The sequence below is a fragment of the Salvelinus alpinus genome, chromosome 10, assembly GCF_045679555.1.
Source record: "Salvelinus alpinus chromosome 10, SLU_Salpinus.1, whole genome shotgun sequence".
In the NCBI taxonomy this organism is placed as follows: Eukaryota; Metazoa; Chordata; class Actinopteri; order Salmoniformes; family Salmonidae; genus Salvelinus; species Salvelinus alpinus.
The window spans coordinates 14,498,859-14,513,188 of NC_092095.1; the positions used below are offsets into that span (position 1 = coordinate 14,498,859).

Sequence of the window (14,330 nt, forward strand, 5' to 3'; positions counted from 1 at the left end):
CGAGCTAGTACTCTGTAGTACTAACTAACACTGGCACTAGCACTCTGTAGTACTAACTAACACTGGAGCGAGCACTCTGTAGTAATAAACTAATACGAGCTCGTACTCTGTAGTACTAACTAACACTGGCACTAGCACTCTGTAGTACTAACACTGGAGCTAGCACTCTGTAGTACTAACTAGCACTGGAGCTAGCACTCTGTAGTACTAAACTAATACGAGCTAGTACTCTGTAGTACTAACTAATACTGGAGCTAGCACTCTGTAGTACTAACTAATACGAGCTAGTACTCTGTAGTACTAACACTGGCACTAGCACTCTAGTACTAAACTAACACTGGCGCTAGCACTCTGTAGTACTAATAAACTAACACTGGAGCTAGCACTCTGTAGTACTAACTAACACTGGAGCTAGCACTCTGTAGTACTAACTAACACTGGAGCTAGCACTCTGTAGTACTAACTAACACTGGAGCTAGCACTCTGTAGTACTAAACTAACACTGGAGCTAGCACTCTGTAGTACTAACTAACACTGGCACTAGCACTCTGTAGTACTAAACTAATACGAGCTAGCACTCTGTAGTACTAACTAATACGAGCTAGTACTCTGTAGTACTAATACTGGAGCTAGCACTCTGTAGTACTAACTAATACGAGCTAGTACTCTGTAGTACTAAACTAACAATGGAGCTAGCACTCTGTAGTACTAAACTAATACGAGCTAGTACTCTGTAGTACTAAACTAATACGAGCTAGTACTCTGTAGTACTAAACTAACAATGGAGCTAGCACTCTGTAGTACTAAACTAACAATGGAGCTAGCACTCTGTAGTACTAAACTAATACGAGCTAGCACTCTGTAGTACTAAACTAACACTGGAGCTAGCACTCTGTAGTACTAATACTGGAGCTAGCACTCTGTAGTACTAACTAATACGAGCTAGTACTCTGTAGTACTAAACTAACAATGGAGCTAGCACTCTGTAGTACTAAACTAACACTGGAGCTAGCACTTTGTAGTACTAACTAATACGAGCTAGTACTCTGTAGTACTAAACTAACAATGGAGCTAGCACTCTGTAGTACTAACTAACACTGGAGCTAGCACTCTGTAGTACTAACTAATACTGGCACTAGCACTCTGTAGTACTAACTAATACTGGAGCTAGCACTCTGTAGTACTAAACTAACACTGGAGCTAGTACTCTGTAGTACTAAACTAACACTGGCGCTAGCACTCTGTAGTACTAACTAACACTGGCACTAGCACTCTGTAGTACTAACTAATACTGGAGCTAGCACTCTGTAGTACTAACTAATACTGGAGCTAGCACTCTGTAGTACTAACTAACACTGGCACTAGCACTCTGTAGTACTAAACTAATATGAGCTAGTATTCTGTAGTACTAAACTAACACTGGCGCTAGCACTCTGTAGTACTAACTAATACGAGCTAGTACTCTGTAGTACTAACTAACACTGGCACTAGCACTCTGTAGTACTAACTAATACGAGCTAGTACTCTGTAGTACTAACTAACACTGGCACTAGCACTCTGTAGTACTAACTAACACTGGAGCGAGCACTCTGTAGTAATAAACTAATACGAGCTCATACTCTGTAGTACTAAACTAATACGAGCTCGTACTCTGTAGTACTAAACTAATACGAGCTAGCACTCTGTAGTACTAAACTAATACGAGCTAGTACTCTGTAGTACTAAACTTACACAACCTCTTAGGCTGTGCAGCCATTCAGCCATTCATCCCATCCATTAAGGTTACCTCTGCAGGATCAGTGAGGAGCGCCCCTTCTGGTTACTCTCCTAACCGCACTGCTGCGTTAGTACACACACACACACAATGTACATACCATACACACACACACACACACACACACACACACACACACACACACACACACACAATGCACATACCATGCGTGTGCACACGCACATACAATACACACACACACAATGCACACACACACACACACACAATGCACATACCATGCGCACACACACACACACACACACACGTCAATAAATCCTGTCAATATGTAACACACTATAAATGTAAGACCACCAGTAAAAACTATTCCCTGTTCTTCCTTCTTTCCCTCATTCCTTCTCCTCTCATTCTGTCCCTCCTCCTTTCTCCTCCTCTCAGTGTTGGAGGAAAGCCCTGTCCAGTAGGTTCCTACGGCTCTGTGAAGAACTGTCTGTCAGCAGGGGGAGTCAACAACAGGAAAGCAGACAACTCCTACTCCAGGTAGGAAAGGGCCTGTCTGAGTGACTGGGAGTGTATTGTGTGTGATGATTGTGATGAAGTGTTAGACAACTCCAAGTCTGGAGAATGAATACTGATCTCTTGTGGTATTGCTCAGAATAATTAAACCTCCTCAGTGGTTGCCCTCTCTCTCGCTCTCTTTGCCTTTCTCCACTTCAGGAACGATGCTAAACGCGACAACGATGTGGATAATGGTGGAATGATGACAATGTTTTGTCATGAGTGTGTATCCAAGTACCCTTTAGACTGGGCGAAGTTCTGATGAGAGTGTGGATCCAAGTACCCTTTAGACTGGGCCAAGTTCTGTTGTGAGTGTGGTTCCAAGTACCCTTTAGACTGGGCAAAGTTCTGATGAGTGTGGATCCAAGTACCCTTTAGACTGGGCCAAGTTCTGATGAGAGTGTGGATCCATGTACCCTTTAGACTGGGTCAAGTTCTGATGAGAGGAGAAATAGAAGGGAGGAGGAGGATAGGAGAAAAGAGAAGTGGGGAGGAGAAAAATAGGAAATGAAATTGAATGGGGGTAGTTTACTGGAACCCTGGGCTATATTGGTGTTATGACACATACCGTTACCTAGCTAAAATAGCACATGGCCAGACAGCCATTTTTTGGGGGTCCTAACATCACAGTCAATTTGGCATCAGTTGCCATAACTTTTTATGACATTATTAGGGTTATGTTGGCTTAATTTCCACTATAAACATGAGCCCATCCTATAAACCATGGTCTATAAACCATCTCCAATGCAACTCACACTCTCATCCCATTCACTCCCTCCCTCCCTACCGTTTCTCTTCTGCATTATGTATTCAATGTGTTACTATTGAAGTGCAATATGATTCACTACTGATTCTTTTTTTTAAAGAGTTTCATTATTTTATAATGAAGCTGAATGGAATGTGTCATTTGTGCTAAGGAGACGCATTATTTTCATTGGGTCATGAGTAGAATGAAATGTTATGTATTTGGCAAATACATTATTTTCACTGGGACCAATGTGAGGCAATTGCTGTTAAATAGTTGTACACAATACACAATACAACATATACAATACAAAGCTTTGAAATGAAATCTATGAAAGGTATGAAAATTCATACCCTGATATTTCCACATACAGTTGAAGTCGGAAGTTTACATACACTTAGGTTGGAGTCATTAAAACTAGTTTTTCAACCACTCCACAAATTTCTTGTAAAAAAACTATAATTTTGCCAAGTCGGTTAGAACATCTACTTTGTGCATGACACAAGTCATTTTTTCCAACAATTGTTTACAGACAGATTATTTCACTTATAATTCACTGTATCACAATTCCAGTGGGTCAGAAGTTTACATACACTAAGTTGACTGTGCCTTTAAACAGCTTGGAAAACTCCAGAAAATTAAAAAGCTTCTGATAGGCTAATTGACATAATTTGAGTCAATTGGAGGTGTTCCTGTGGATGTATTTCAAGGCCTACCTTCAAACTCAGTGCCTCGTTGCTTGACATCATGGTAAAATCTAAAAAAATCAGCCAAGACCTCAGAAAAAGAATTGTAGACCTCCACAAGTCTTGTTCATCCTTAGGAGCAATTTCCAAATGCCTGAAGGTACCACGTTCATCTGTACAAACAATAGTATGCAAGTATAAACACCATGGGACCACACAGCCGTCATACCGCTCAGGAAGGAGACGCGTTCTGTCTCCTAGAGATGAATGTACTTTGGTGCGAAAAGTGCAAATCAATCCCAGAACAACAGCAAAAGACCTTGTGGAAGATGCTGGAGGAAACAGGTACAAAACTATCTATATCCACAGTAAAACGAGTCCTATATCAACATAACCTGAAAGTCCGCTCAGCAAGGAAGAAGCCACTGCTCCAAAACCGCCTTAAAAAAGCCAGACTACGGTTTGCAACTGCACATGGGGACAAAGATTGTACTTTTTGGAGAAATGTCCTCTGGTCTGATGAAACAAAAATAGAACTGTTTGTCCATAATTACCATTGTTATGTTTGGAGGAAAAGGGGGAGGCTTGCAAGCCTAAGAACACCGTCCCAACCGTGAAGCACGGGGGTGGGAGCATCATGTTGTGGGGGTGTTTTGCTGCAGGAGGAACTGGTGCACTTCACAAAATAGATGGCATCATGAGGGAGGAAAATGGTGGATATATTGAAGCAACATTTTAAGACATCAGTCAGGAAGTTAAAGCTTGGTCGCAAATGTGTCTTCCAATTGGACAATGACCCCAAGCATACTTCCAAAGTTGAGGCAAAATGGCTTAAGGACAACAAAGTCAAGGTATTGGAGTGGCCATCACATAGCCCTGAACTCAACCCTATATACATTTTGTGGGCAGAAGTTAAAATGAGCAAGGATGCCTACAAACCTGACTTAGTTACATCAGCTCTGTCAGGAGGAATGGTCGAAAAGTCCCCCAACTTGTTGTGGGAAGCTTGTGGAAGGCTACCCGAAACGTTTGACCCAAGTTAAACAATACTAATTGAATGTATGTAAACTTCTGACCCACTGGGAATGTGATGAAAGAAATTAAAGCTGAAATAAATAATATTCTCTACTATTATTCTGACATTTCACATTCTTAAAATAAATTGGTGATCCTAACTGACTTAAGACAAAGCATTTTTACAAGGATTAAATGTCAGGAATTGTGAAACTGAGTTTAAATGTATTTGGCTAAGGTGTATGTAAACTTCCGGCTTCAACTGTACCTGGGTAAGGACCGTAATTCATATCCTGCACACTGCAGCCCTCCAGGACCAGGGATGAAGAACATGTTCACTACAATCACTTCCAACCACATCTGTCAGTTTCTATCTAGAAGTAAACTAAGACGTACAGTATCTGCCTCCTACCCAGCTCATTGTAAATAATAATTTTACACTAAATTTAGCAAATTTCATCACTATCATTAACGTTATTATAGTCATCTTTAGTATATTGAGCTGTATCAAAACATCTTAATGTGTCATTTTAAAAATGTTCAATGACTCCCTGATGCAGGCATTATTACTGTCAATTCTCCCCGATGCAGGCATTATTACTGTAAAAGTATCCCTGGTGCAGGCATTATTACTGTAAATTCTCCCTGATGCAGGCATTATTACTGTAAAAGTATCCCTGGTGCAGGCATTATTACTGTAAAAGTATCCCTGGTGCAGGCATTATTACTGTAAAATGATCCCTGGTGCAGGCATTATTACTGTAAAATGCTCCTGGGTGCAGGCATTATTACTGTAAAATGCTCCCTGATGCAGTCAATATTACCTGACTGGATAGGACATTCCAATTCTGGATATTGATTTCAGACGCCCTAATATGGACATGCTTTAATGCCACTTCCGTCATTTACATTTAACAATGAACATTGATGAAGAATCGTCCGTGTATTTGTCCATCTGTGTGTGTGTGTGTGTGTGTGTGTGTGTGTGTGTGTGTGTGTGTGTGTGTGTGTGTGTGTGTGTGTGTGTGTGTGTGTGTGTGTGTTCTTTAGCTAGTACAAACAGCAGACTGTTTTTAGGTGTCCTTTAATTTGCAGGTTAGTTGGTCTTTAAAGAAGGAATATACCGTAGAAGGTATTTGCTGTTGAATATAAAAAATATACACTGAACAAAAGTATAAACTCAAGATGTAAAGTGAAAACTTGTTCCAAAGATCAAGCAGAGCTCATTTTTCAATCGAGTTTATTCAAGCAATTGCAAGGAAGTTATCTCTGGATATACCGGGGAGGAATTTGATTATTTACATGTTCGTCTTTATATACTGTATATACACACACAAAAGTATGTGGACACCCCTTCAAATATGTGGATTCGGGCTGTTTTAGCCACAAGTGTTGCTGACAGGTGTATAAAATCGAGCACACAGCCATGCAATCTCCATAAACAAACACTAGCACTAGAATGGCCTTACTGAAGAGCTCAGTGACTTTCAACATCGCACCGTCAAAGGATGCCACCTTTCCAACAAGTCAGTTCGTCAAATTGCTGCCCTGCTAGAGCTTCCCCGGTCATCTGTAAGTGATGTTATTGTGAATTGGAAACGTCTAGGAGCAACAACAGTTCAGCTGCGAAGTGGTAGGTCACACAAGCTCACAGAACGGGACTGCCGAGTGCTGAAGCACGTACCGCGTAAAAATCGTCTGTTCTCGGTTGCAACACTCACTACCGCGTTCCAAACTGCCTCTGGAAGCAACGTCAGCACAATAACTGTTTGTCGGGAGCTTCATGAAATGGGTTTCCATGGCCGAGCAGCCTCACACAAGCCTAAGATCACCATGCGCAATGCCAAGCGTTGGCTGGAGTGGTGTAAAGCTCGCTGCCATTGGACTTTGGAGCAGTGGAAACGCGTTCTCTGGAGTGATGAATCACGCTTCACCATCTGGCAGTCCAATGGCGAAATCTGGGTTTGTCGGATGCCAGGAGAACGCTACCTGCCCGAATACATAGTGCCAACTAAAGTCTGGTGGAGGAGGAATAATGGTCTGGGGCTGTTTTTTCATGGTTCAGGCCCCTTAGTTCCAGTGAAGGGAAATCTTAACACAACAGCATACAATGCCATTATAGATGATTCTGTGCTTCCAACTTTGTGGCAACAGTTTGGGGAAGGCACAAAAGTGAGGTCCATACAGAAATGGTTTGTCGAGATTGGTGTGGAACAACTTGACTGGCCTGCACAGATCCTTGACTTCAACCCCAACGAACACCGATTAGCCAGACCCAATCGCCCAACATCAGTGCCCGACCTCACTAAAGCTTGTGGCTGAATGGAAGCAAGTCCCCGCAGAAATTCTTAAACATCTAGTGGAAAGCCTTCCCAGAAGAGTGGAGGCTACTAACTCCATATTAATGGCCATGATTTTTGGAATGAGATGTTCTAAGAGCAGGTGTCCACATACTTTTGGTCATTTAGTGTACTTCATCTACAAAAAGAGCTATACTCCCTTCTGGAAGAGGTACGCTTACAAAAGAGAATGGATAACATCCTGAGGTTCCACATCCTTAGAAGAATAGTACAAACAAGAACCGGTTCTAACCAGTTCTCACTGCGTTCGTGTCGACGATAGGGGAGTGATAAGATCTAAACAAACAGAACAAGAATTTAGCCTGGTTGCTAACGAGACAATAACAAATCACTCCTTTCTGCGGTGTATGAAGAGGTTACTGGACATCAGAGGAAATTACCAGTGAATAGCACTATTCAACTCAAGCATTTTATAGCATTTTAGGCTAATGAAACCATTTTACCCCCACACTACCTTACAAAGCTTGAAATGAAGATAAGCATTGTTCATCAAATAAGGGGAGAAGACCTGCACGAAGGCTATGGCTGAATTTCACAAGATCTAAGTTGGATTTAAAGTTTTTTGGAAGGTTTTAGTAACTTGGATTTAATTTAAGAAAACAGAGTTGAAAGCAAACATTCAGCCTTGTAGGTATGCTTTGGGATAATTGCCCTGTGCCACAGGCTTACCATTGCAACAGAACAACTCGCACATTGTCTTTTATTTTCTTTGCCACGTATATATTTCCCCTTTTGTATATTATATACTGAACAAAAACATAAACGCAACATGCAACAATTTCAAAGATTTGACTAAATTACAGTTTATATGAGAAAATCAGACAATTGAAAAAAATTCATTAGGCCCTAATCTATGGATTTCACGACTGGGAAACTCTGCGGTTGTGATGCCTGTGGCACCTACTGCCAAAATCTCTAAAATGACGTTGGAGGTGGCTTATGGTAGAGAAATTAACATTCAATTATCTGGCAACAGCTCTGGTGGACATTCCTGTAGTCAGCATGCCAATTGCACGCTCTCTCAACTTGAGACATCTGTGGCATTGTGTTGTGTGACAAAACTGCACATTTTAGAGTGGCCTTTTATTGTCCTCAGCACAAGGTGCACCTGTGTACCTTGATCATGCTGTTTAATCAGCTTCTTGATATGGCACACCTGCCAGGTGGATGGATTATCTTGTCAAAGTAGAAATGCTCACTAACTGGGATGTAAACAAATTTGTGAGATATAAGGTTTTTGTGCCAATGGAACATTTCTGGGATCAAGTATTTCAGTTTATGAAACATGGCACCAGCACTTTACATGTTGGGTTTATATTTTTGTTCAATATAGTAATTCCATAGAATTTAGCATTTTTTCAAAACACGTTTTTGGCAGGATTATACGACCTTAAAGGACTATATATAGACTATACTACCTTACAGGATGATATAGTATACTGTACATAGACTGTCCTACCTCACAAGACCATACTACCTTAAGGACTATACACTATATATAGACTATACCACCTTAAAGGAGTATACTGCATTACAGGCCTAAATACTATATATGGCCTATACTACATTATAGGAATATATACTATATATAGACTATACTACCTTACAGGACTATATACTATATGTAGACTATACTAACTTGCAGGACTATTAATATACATAGACTATACTATCTTACAGGACTATATACTATATATTTAGACTATACTACCTATTAGGACTATTAACTATATATAGACTGTACTACCTTACAGAACAATACCACCTTACAGGACTATATATTATACATACTACCTTACAGGACTATATATAAACTATACTTCATTACAGGTCTATACTACTTTACAGGACTCTATACTATATATAGACCATACTACCTCCCATGATTATACTAATTACAGGACTATATAGAGACTATACTACCTCACAGGATGATATACTAAAGATAGACTATACTTCCTTACAGGACTATGTACTATATATAGACTTACAAACAGGACAACACTACCTTACAGGATTATATACTATTGTTGGAATCGGCTAAACTTTGATCATTGAGGTAGTAAATGGATGATAGGAAATGACTATGTTAGAAGTTAATGGTACTCTGAAGAAAGACAGAAGGCTTTGGAATGTGTTTGATGGAGGAGAGGAGAGCGATGTGTTGATATAGGGAAGACAGATGGATATACAGTATGTGGATCAGGAGGTGAGGGGTGAGGTCAGTTCCCCTTAAGGGAGTAATCAGGGTTAGTATTTGGTTACCTTCTTTCCTGTGGAGCCATAAACTGTAAGGAGGAGGAGTGTCTTAAGTAGGATGTATATAACTGTGATGTCTGAAATGTTTTGCTGTCTGATTACAGCTGTACAGAACCTTTGGGGAATGATTAAACTTGGTTAAAGCTTCTCTAGTGTCCGTGAGTTATTTACTCTGAAAAATAAGAACCTAACACTATATATAGATTATACTACCTTACAGACTTATACTACCTTCCAGGACCATGCCATCCTACAGGGCTATGTACTATATGTAGACAATACTGCCTTACAGGACTATACTACTTTACAGCACCATATTACCTTACAGGACTATATACGATATATAAACGATGCTACCTTACAGGACCATTCTACCTTACTGGACTCTATACTATATATAGACTATACTACCCTACAGGACTATATGCTATCTTATAGGACTGCACTGCCTTAAAGTTCTATATACTATATATAGACTATATATAGATTAAACTACCTTACATGACCATATATAGACTATACTACCATACAGTTCAATAAAATATACACAGACTATACTTACAGGACCACACTTTCTTACAGGACTATATACTATACAAATAATATACTACCAATCAGGACTATAATACATTACAGGACTATATACTATATATAGACTATACTACCTTACAGGATTATATACTACAGTATATACAGTTGAAGTCGGAAGTTTACATACACCTTTGCCAAATACATTTAAACTCAGTTTTTCACAATTCCTGATATTTAATCCTAGTAAAAATTCCCTGTATTAGGTCAGGTAGAAGTTTACATACACTCAATTAGTATTTGGTAGCATTGCCTTTAAAATGTTTAACTTGTCAAACGTTTCAGGTAGCCTTACACAAACTTCCCACAACAAGTTGGGTGAATTTTGGCCCATTCCTCCTGACAGAGCTGGTGTAACTGAGTCAGGTTTCTAGGCCTTCTTGCTCGCACACGCTTTTTCCGTTCTGCCCACAAATTCTCTATAGGATTGAGGTCAGGGCTTTGTGATGGCCGCTCCAATACCTTGACTTTGTTGTCCTTAAGCCATTTTGCCACAACTTTGGAAGTATACTTGGGGTCGTTGTCCATTTGGAAGACCCATTTGCGACCAAGCTTTAAATTCCTGACTGATGTCTTGAGATGTTGCTTCAATATATCCACATAATTTTACTCCCTCATGATGCCATCTATTTTGTGAAGTGTACCAGTCCCTCCTGCAGCAAAGCACCCCCACAACATGATGCTGCCACCCCCGTGCTCCAAACATAATGATGGTCATTATATACAAACAGTTCTATTTTTCTTTCATCAGACCAGAGGACATTTCTCCAAAAAGTACAATCTTTGTCCCCATGTGCAGTTGCAAACTGTAGTCTGGCTTTTTTTTATGGCGGTTTTGGAGCAGTGGCTTCTTCCTTGCTGAGCGGCCTTTCAGGTTATGTCGACATTGGACTCGTTTTACTGTGGATATAGATACTTTTGTACCTGTTTCCTCCAGCATCTTCACAAGGTCCTTTCCTGTTGTTCTGGGATTGATTTGCACTTTTCGCACCAAAGTACATTCATCTCTAGGAGACAGAACGCGTCTCCTTCCTGAGCGGTATGATGGCTGCGTGGTCCCATGGTGTTTATACTTGCGTGCTATTGTTTGTACATATGATCGAGGAACTTCAGGCATTTGGAAATTGCTCACAAGGATGAACCAGACTTGTAGAGGTCTACCATTTTGTTTTTCTGAGGTCTTGGCTGATTTCCCCATGATGTCAAGCAACGAGGCACTGAGTTTGAAGGTAGGCCTTGAAATACATCCGCAGATACACCTCCAATTGACTCAAATGATGTCAATTAGCCTATCAGAAGCTTCTAAAGTCATGACATAATTTTATGGAATTTTCCAAGCTGTTTAAAGGCACAGTCAACTTAGTGTATGTAAACTTCTGACTCACTGGAATTGTAATACAGTGAATTATAAGAGATATAATCTGTCTGTAAACAATTGTTGGAAAAATGACTTGTTTCATCCACAAAGTAGATGTCCTAACCGACTTGCCAAAACTATAGTTTGTTAACAAGAAATGTGTGGAGTGGGTGAAAAACAAGTTGGTAATCCAACCAGCTGAAAATAGGCGTTGATACTTAAAGAAATAGGATGTCAGATCAGTTGTCGTCAGACATTATTACTGATGATAGGATGACATAAACTGTATATTGGAAAGTCTACACATTCTAGTTATCAGATTCACATGGAATTGTTGTGCAATTTAAATGTTTAATTATGAAACTATTTGTGAAAAGATTAAATGTAATTTTAGCTTCCAAATGAGAGAATTGTTTCCATAAGGTAAACTCTGTTCACTCAGTGGCCCCGCCCAAGTGAACAGACATTGGTTGTGAACTATGAAACACGCCCTTCTCTCCCCTACTACATAAGCCCCTTTACGAAAATGTAACATTTGTGTTCCCGAGGACGTGAGGACTGCTGTTCATACGTTAAAATGGCGAATATCAACTACAGAACTAAGACAATAACCTAATGAAATTAGCATCGTGTTCCCGAGGACGTGAGGACTGCTGTCCATACGTTAAAGGGGCTAATGTCAACTACAGAACTAAGACAATAACCTAACGAAATTAGCATACGTTAAAAAGGGCGAATTTCAACGTGGAGGTGACGATCGACATGCTGGAGCGGTGAATTTTGACTATACCAGCCGGAATATAGCATGAGCGTATAGTATAGCAACTTGGTATGAACTTTGATCTCTTATTCACTAAAGAAGTGATACCTCCTAGCCGTTGAGTTAGCAGCAGCAGCTGTAAACGTGGGCTAGGAAAGGACGGACAAAGTTTTTGTTCTACAACACGACAACGGTACTACAACATATCCACTCTACCACCATACATTCTTCAGAGGACAAGAGATCCCTGCTGGGCAACCCGACCTTCCATCTACGACCAACCTGTTGAAGCGCAGCTCAGAGTAATTATTTCCTGCATTTTCCTTTTCCAAATGGGCAGTTATTTAGAATGCATAAGATTCTGTATTTACGATAACATAGCTGCATTGGGCCCGATAGAGACCCAAACCTTTTGTTCCTCAGTCTTCCCGCACTTTCATTTCACCCAACCCCCTTTCTTTGTGTAACCAGCCGTCATATCTGTTCCGTCCGCTAGGGACGTTTTCCTTTATGACATCATTTGTAATCGGTGTATGATCCATCCTGTGTATATGTAATTCTGTGTGATTATTTAGGTATTTAGTAAATAAATAATTAAACCACGTTTTTTTATTGCTGATTGAACTTGTTAGCCAGGGTTCATGAAGATTCTCCAAGAATTCTATGACTTTCAGATGAGACCGAATAAGGTGACGATTAATAATTGACTGCTATTGATTTAAAAGATTACCAGGTCTTTAAGAGTTTATTCGGAAGATAACACCTCTATAAACATTATTTTGTGGTGCCCTGACTTTCTAGTTAATTACATTTACATGATTAGTTTAATCAGGTAATATTAATTACAGAGAAATTATTTTATAAAATAGCATGTCATATCACTTAATCTGGCATTGCAAAGACACGACATACCTTACAGGTCTATTCTACCTTGAGGACTATATACTATATATTTGTATTTGTATTTATTATTGATCCCCATTAGCTGCTGCCAAGGCAGCTACTCTTCCTGGGGTCCAGCAAAATTAAGGCAGTTTATACAATTTTATAAACATAACAATACATTGACAGATTTCACAACACAGTGTGCCCTCAGGTCCCTACTCCACCCCTACCACATATCTACAGTACTTAATCAATGTCTATGTATAATGCATATGTTATCGTGTGTGTGTGTGTGTGTGTGTGTGTATATGCATGTGTCTGTGCCAATGTTTGTGTTGCTTCACAGTCCCCGCTGTTCCATAAGGTGTTTTTTCAATCTAATTTTACTGCTTGCTTCAGTTACTTGATGTGGAATAGAGTTCCATGTAGTCATGGCTCTATGTAGTACTGTGTGCCTCCCATATTCTGTTCTGGACTTGGGGACTGTGAAGAGACCTCTTGTGGCATGTCTTGTGGGCTATGCATGGGTGTCCGAGCTGTGTGCCAGTAGTTTAGACAGACAGCTCGGTGCATTCAACATGTCATTAACTCTCATAAATAAAAGTAGTGATGAAGTGAATCTCTCCTTCACTTTGAGCCAGGAGAGATTGACATGCATATTATTAATATTAGCTCTCTGTGTACATCCATGTACAAGCCGTGCTGCCCTGTTCTGAGCCAATTGCAATTTTCCTAAGTCCTTTTTTGTGGCACCTGACCACACAACTGAATAGTAGTCAAGGTGCGACAAAACTCGGGCCTGTAGGACCTGCCTTGTTGACAGTGTTGTTAAGAAGGCCAATCATCGCTTTATTATGGACAGACTTCTCCCCATCTTAGCTACTACTGCATCAATATGTTTTGACCATGACAGTTTACAGTCTAGGGTTACTCCAGGCAGTTTAGTCTTCTCAACTTGCTCAATTTCCACATTATTTATTACAAGATTTAGTTGAGGTTTAGGGTTTAGTGAGTTTTGTTCCAAATACAGTGCTTTTAGTTTTAGAAATATTTAGGGCAAACTTATTCCTTGTCACCCACTCTGAAACTAACTGCAGCTCTTTGTTGTGTTGCAGTCATTTCAGTCGCTGTAGTAGCTGACGTGTATAGTGTAGTGTCATTCGCATACATAGACACTCTGGCTTTACTCAAAGTCAGTGGCATGTCGTTAGTAAAAAATAAATAATAGCAAGGGGCCTAAACAGCTACCATGGGGAATTCCTGATTCGAACTGGATTATGTTTGAGAGGCTTCCATTAAAGAACACCCTCTGTGTTCTGTTTGACAAGTAACTCTTTATCCACATTATAGCAGGTGGTGTAAAGCCATAACACTTACGTTTTTCCA

The 14,330-nt window shown here is 40.0% G+C and overlaps 1 long non-coding RNA gene across 1 annotated transcript; it reads left to right on the forward strand.

The window, feature by feature from the left end:
* The first annotated feature begins 1,987 nt into the window (after positions 1–1,987).
* LOC139531534 (uncharacterized) lies at positions 1,988–9,501 on the forward strand. The gene is made up of 2 exons (XR_011666379.1): positions 1,988–2,272; positions 2,450–9,501. It is a non-coding gene; the product is annotated as an uncharacterized lncRNA (long non-coding RNA).
* Positions 9,502–14,330: the final 4,829 nt, after the last annotated feature.